At 39.7% G+C, this 6,334-nt stretch overlaps 1 pseudogene; it reads right to left on the reverse strand.

Annotated features, from left to right (window-relative positions):
- Window positions 1-684: 684 nt before the first annotated feature.
- Window positions 685-1,857, reverse strand: LOC150056418 (RNA-binding motif protein, X chromosome-like; annotated as a pseudogene).
- Window positions 1,858-6,334: the final 4,477 nt, after the last annotated feature.

Raw genomic sequence — 6,334 nt, forward strand, 5'->3', positions numbered from 1 at the left:
TTTCCTTTGCAAGAACATAATAATTATGAAGGGTAATTTATCAGGAAAAATTTTAAAAGCTAACACCATTTCTGTTGGGGCCTGACCTCCATCTCTGAGGCCTGATTCTGGCTCAGCAGCCATTGAAGGGCTTTGGCCAGGCATTTGCTCCTTGCATACCTCTCCTAAGGCATCTTTGTGTAAGGTGACTCGATTGAGCCCCCCGCATCTTCGCGGGTCTCGCAGCAGCGCAGGTCTCGCAGGCTTTCCTGCACTTGTCCCGCCCAGTACCTAAAAGTGTGCCCCAGACCCTTAGTGGTAGCACGGTGGCCCTCTTCCTATTGGCTAGCTTCCCAGTTCCCACCTTCTCTTACCCCAACAGTGTATAACTAATTGCCTGATGCAATAAAGAGAGGTCAGCAGAGAGCAGCGGAGAGATTTGATGCTCATGGTCAGCACTGCTCCTGACTCAGTGTGGTTTTTTTCTTCCCCGGTATTTTGGGGAGGGCTGGTTCATCAATACTTACCATCTCACTCTGCTCCGGGGGAATTCAGGCTGGTCCTGTGTATCTCTCCCCATTCCCGTGTTGCTGGAGAGTGGCAACACATTTCTTTTTCCTTTTAGTAGTTCTTGGGTGGTTATGATGGAATAGTTTCCACTTTTTTGTTTTTTTTTAATGGAGATTTGGGTCCAAAGTTTTGTTTCTAGTATCTGCTTCTCTCTACCCCTCTATCAGCTTGCCTTTCTCCATGGCCACCACCTCTTGGGGCTCCGCAGCTTGAACTGCTGTAGGAATCGTGTGGAGGAGGGTACCCCCTTTCCATAGAAGGGGGAAGCCCTCAATCTCATCCACCAACCCGATCACGACTACTTGAGTAGAGATCATTTCAGCTGCTTGAGTCAAGGTCTCGACGTCCACCATATCTGTCTGGTGAGCAACTGAAAACATCATAGTGACTGCTTCCACCGTAAGATGTCAGGGGCCCTCTTGTAGGTGGAGCGCTCTGTGAGTTACCTTAACTCTCATATGAATCTCTGCAGGAGCCTCCACTTGGATGATCTGAATAGTCACCAACCAGACTATATCCATCCCTATCACGACAGCCTCTTCATGGATACCTTATGTGAACTGTAAGGACCATAACTGTGGGAAGTATACTCTCTTGGTAGTGATACATGATCTCTTGTGTCTGGAGATCTTAGGTAAATCTCTACTTGAATACCGGTCCTTGGTAGAATACCAATCATTTCTTGGGGACCAATATCTATTTGTGAAGGCAGGTCATCACTTAGAGGTGGGCCTTCATAACTATCTCCTCCATGTGATACAGGGGCTCTCGCTCCCATTCCACTGCTGCTGCAAAAAGGTCCTGAAGGTTGAAGATCTGTAAGGAGGAGGACCCTCAAACTAGGTGATGGTGGTCCTCTTTTCCTGGAAGAGGTCCCCTGGAGGAACTCATGTTGAAGTTCATGGAATAGCCTCCATCATCCATATGTCCTCCACATGAGGGAGGTCTTCTAATTCCACCATTTCTTCCTCTTTCTCTTCTGAGACTGCTGGCGAGGACCTCTGGTTCTTGGAGGTGGAAGGGGTCCACATCTAACACTTTCAAATTACGGTTTGGTGGCTTGTTCCACCTTGATGGCTTTTCCATCTAAGGACTTCCCATTCATATCTCTGGCTGCATCCTTAGCATCTGCTGGACTTTCAAATGTGCCAGAAGCAAATCTTCTTGATTTGCTTGTTTCACCATCTTTCATTTAAAGTACTTCCACTATGTGTCCATATTTGCCAAATCCTGCTTCAAGGCTTTCTCATTTGTTTCTGTATAAAGCCCACCAATGAAGAATTTTCCAGGGTGTTCTTCTTCAATCATTTTTTTTTCCCGGCAAGTAATACTCAACAGTTTTTCTCGCCCAGTCCCATCACATTCCTGCAGTGATGGATTTTAAAAGACTAAGGACACATTCAAGGTCATTGGCAAGATGCAGCAAGTTAACACCGAGCCCCTCTTCCCAAGGCTCTCCTTTTTACTTCATGTGATTTCCTAGGACATGTGCTTACCTTTTTTTCATATACATTTTATTGTAATTAATAGAAGGGGTACTTCACTAGGTAGAAGGTGCATTACTTCACAAACATTGATATCCTTTCTCATGTCTTGGTCCCCATTCCCCTCCCCTCACCCTCACCCCTTATCTTGTTTTTCCCTACACTTTTTCAAATGCCAAATAAGCATATATACAATATATCAGATAAGAAGGTAAAATATTGTAACAATATGAGATAACCAAGGGACAGCAAAAGAGATGAGAGATAACATAGTACATTAAGGACAACAATCACTCAATACATGTTTTTGTTTCTATATCCTGGAGGTCCTTTTATTTAGTTTAATACTATATGGTCTTATGTATCTAGGTTTTGCTGTATTCTCACCTTTCTATAAGTTGGTATCTTCAGGTCTCTTAAAATGGTGCTGCCACCCTATATCTATAATCTAAAGCCTTAACATGGCAAGTATGCAAGAAACATATGAAAGAAATGACACACGTACCAGAGGGGTTGGCAATGGGCCCAAGCTCCTACGAGCTTGCCCATTGGATCTTCCAAACAACAAGACATCAAAAAATAAAATAAAATGAAATAAAATAAAAAATATAAATAATGACAGTTGCCGTGACCTTGGATCAAATGGAGATGCCATTGTGACTACTGCACAATTCATTGATTTTTATTTTGGCTTTAAGTTTCTGAGACAAGTTTTTGCTATGTAATCCATATTGATACCAGCCTCATTATTCTCATTTTTCCACCTTTCTCCTGGCTGAGACTATATGTTCATAGGGCAATGCTTAAATCCTTATATCGTTTGATCTTATAACATAAACAAAAACTACATGGCAAAAGGTCAAGCAAGTTTTTAATACAAATAAAAAAGTATGTGTAAAGAAACCATGAATTTAATAAAATAATCTTACGAATTCAGGTTTTGACATGTTTAATTTTGGCCTAGAGCCATTTGATCAATGCATATTGTGATGATGAAAACAGAACTTAAAAAGTGAACAATGGTAGGATGTAAACCACATGTTCCTTTATGTGAATATCAAGTGAGAAAAATGTGTGTTTGTAAGTGTGTGATTTGAAAATAATAAAAATAATAAATATTATTTATTATTAACCTAAATTTTAAAGAAGTCTACCCACCTCAGTGACCCAGTTATCAGTTCAATTAGCCATTCTTCTCACAACTATCTGAGCAAACAAGAAACGATTCATGGCCGTAAAGAAGTCTTTAGATTATTTTATTTCTGTAAAATGTTATAAGCAAATAATATCTGCAGATTCCTAAAGATAGTACATGAAGATTGTTATGAAACAAATGAGGGTGCTTTAGAAGCAGGGCCAGTAGCCAGGACTGCCAAAAAATAAAACAAAAAAAAAGCTAGACCTCACAGGAGAGAATTCAATTTGTACATTAAAACCATAATATGAAGAGTTCAAACGTCTTCCTACTATTCAACTCTTAGAGTGAGATAAAAATCTTGCTGACTCTTTTAGAAAAATAATTTGATGGTGGAATCTAGAAGAACATATTAAATGGTTCGAGTGGCTGTTCCTTTCTGAAGTTAATTCATGGTATTCTTTCATGTTCTGGTATTTGTTACACAATGGGAATTTTATACTCTGAAGCTTTTTACTTGTAATAGCATTTAATTTACATCTTATACAATGTTTAAAAGAACTTTGTTATACTGGGTGCCTGTGGCTCATGCCTATAATATTATCTACTCAGGAGGCTCAGATCTGAGGATCATGGTTCAAAGCTAGCCCTGGCACCAAAGTCAGTGAGATTTATATCTCCAATTAACTACCAGAAAGTGGAAGTGGCACTGTGTCTCAAGTGGAAGGGTGCTAACCTTGAGCGGAACCACTCAGGGACAATGACTAGACAGAGTTCAAATCCCATGACTGATCAAAATAAGAAAAACGAATCTATGTTGAGTCTTACTTTTACACTGACACTTTTCTTTGTCCAGAGTGCATTTTTAAAAACAAGATATTTGTGAAGGAAAATGTATGGAATTTTTTTATTCACATAACCTGAATTGTGAACTGTTTTGCTAAATGACAGCTTATTACTGTATTGCGTAAATCAATTTTATAGAACTTACTACATAAGAAAATGAATTTTATTTTAAGGGCAGATTTATGTAACACATGTGAGTAGGAATCTATTGAAAATGAGTTCCAAGAGGGCCAGGAGTTTGGCATAGTGGTTGAGTGCTTGCCTAGCATGCATGAAGACCCCGTTTCGATTCTTCGGTACCACGTACATAGAAAAAAGCCAGAAGTGGTGCTGTGGCTCAAGTGGTAGAGCTCTAGTCTTGAGAAAAGTCCAAGGACAGTGTTCAGGCCCAGAGCTCAAGCCTAGGACTGGCAAAAAACAAAAAAAACAAAGCAAACAAAAATTCCAAGAACGAATAAATATTTAATTTTAACACTTTTTAATTTAGAGTGAAATTAATTTTACTAATGGAATTCAGTATATGTTAAACATAGAGAATTTGTGAAGTATGAAGTATTGCAATAGGGCAGAAAACTGTTTTCATTATACAAATAATCTTAATAATTCTATAGTACTGTATTTCATTTCAAAATGATTTTAAAGAATATTTTAATGAGTTTAAAAGTAGTTAAATATGGAGAGGCGATGGAAGATGGCAGCGGTTCAGTTTGAGTCTTTCTGACCTCTCGCCAAGATACCAACTTTGGCAGCATAGGGGACAGTACATAGCTCAAATCGATCCTAAGTAAGCTTTAGTGAGATAAAGATCTCAGTCACAGAGGACAAAGGCAGAAATCTGGCACAAAGAAGACAGAGGGGACCAGTGCCAGCCACTCCAAGCGGCCATGGAGATAAAGCGGCTCTTCTGAATCTAAGCAGCAGCGCTTCTCAGAGCCGCAAAACCGCCAGCTGCAGACAGAGCCACACAGAGCCTGCGCCGAGCCCAGAGCTGACACCCGGCCATGCACGGACCTGCCAGCTTCACAGAACCTGAGAATCCAGCAATTTGTGAGTACCTGCCAGGAGAAGTTTCCACTTCTGCTTGCGGATCGGCATTGGGAGGGAGCCCCTCCCCCACAAGCTTAGAGCAGCGCCATCTTGACTGCTGGCAAAGACCCAGCCAAAGCAATTGGAGCCTGAGAGTTGTTGCTGACAGCGCCATCAATCTATAGGGCAAAGATTTCCCAGAGATCCCTAAGCTGGAAATCCAGCCCCAGCACTGCTGAAGTCTGTCCCCTGCGCTGGGCCACAAGCCTGGTAAACAAAACCTGCCGCGGATCTTTCAGCTTCGTTTTCCCAAACAAGCAATTGATCCGAAAAACCTCAAAGCCAAATCACAAGAGAAAAAGACTTTCTGAAGTGTTCGGATCCCGAATTTAGTGGAGACACAAGTTTTCTATCCTACCCTGCCCCTCCAAAAAAAAAACCCTGAAGAATACACTTTTGTTGTTCTTTTTCTTTGTATTTTTTTCTTCAACCTCTTTTTTATTTGTATTTTAGGTGTTCTTATTTTCTCTTTACCATTTTACCTACGCCTTTTTTTCTAATGTTATGATTCTTTTCTTTTTTTTTTCTTTTTTCTTTTCTTTCCATTCCCGCATCCCTCTGTCACTGTGGTTGTTCCTGGAAACATAATGACAGCTCGGGGTACAGTCTGAACACAAACGATATCTATATTGATACAGTCACCTGCTTTTTAATCTCTTGTTCTCAACCCTAGTATTTCTTAGGTAAGAGTTCACAATAGTGAGGAATCTCCACCCACCTTTTTCTTTCCTTTTTTTTGCTTTGTTTTTTGTTTTTTGTTTTACTGTTTTTCCTTCTGTATTGGGTTTTTTTGTTGTTGTTGTTTTTGTATTACTTTGCTTCATTTTTCTTCTTTCTTTCTTTTTAAAATTTTTCATCATTGAAATCTCCTATATCTATCTCCCTCTTTTCTTGATATATTTTTTTCTTATTACCCTTCTTACTTTCATAAATTTTATCCAACCCTTTCCAAACTTTGTACTCAAATACGCTACCTGCTTATCAACTTAGGTAGTTATCCTTATGCTATACCTTTTCTTCATTAGTATAATAATCTTACACTCCTACATTATTCTTTTTGTACCTCCCCTGTTGCCTCTCATACTATTTTTCTATCTCTGGTCCTCTGTTTATCCTTCAACTCTTATAATGCATGGATGTACATTAGATTGTTGTTCAGCAATACTGTATATCTAGGTGTTCAATTATACTCTAAGTGCAGAGGGACTTAAATACAACAGAGATTGGATTGAGA

The sequence above is a fragment of the Megascapheus bottae genome, chromosome 12, assembly GCF_031878675.1.
Source record: "Megascapheus bottae isolate mThoBot1 chromosome 12, mThoBot2.hap1, whole genome shotgun sequence".
NCBI classification, from domain to species: domain Eukaryota; kingdom Metazoa; phylum Chordata; class Mammalia; order Rodentia; family Geomyidae; genus Megascapheus; species Megascapheus bottae.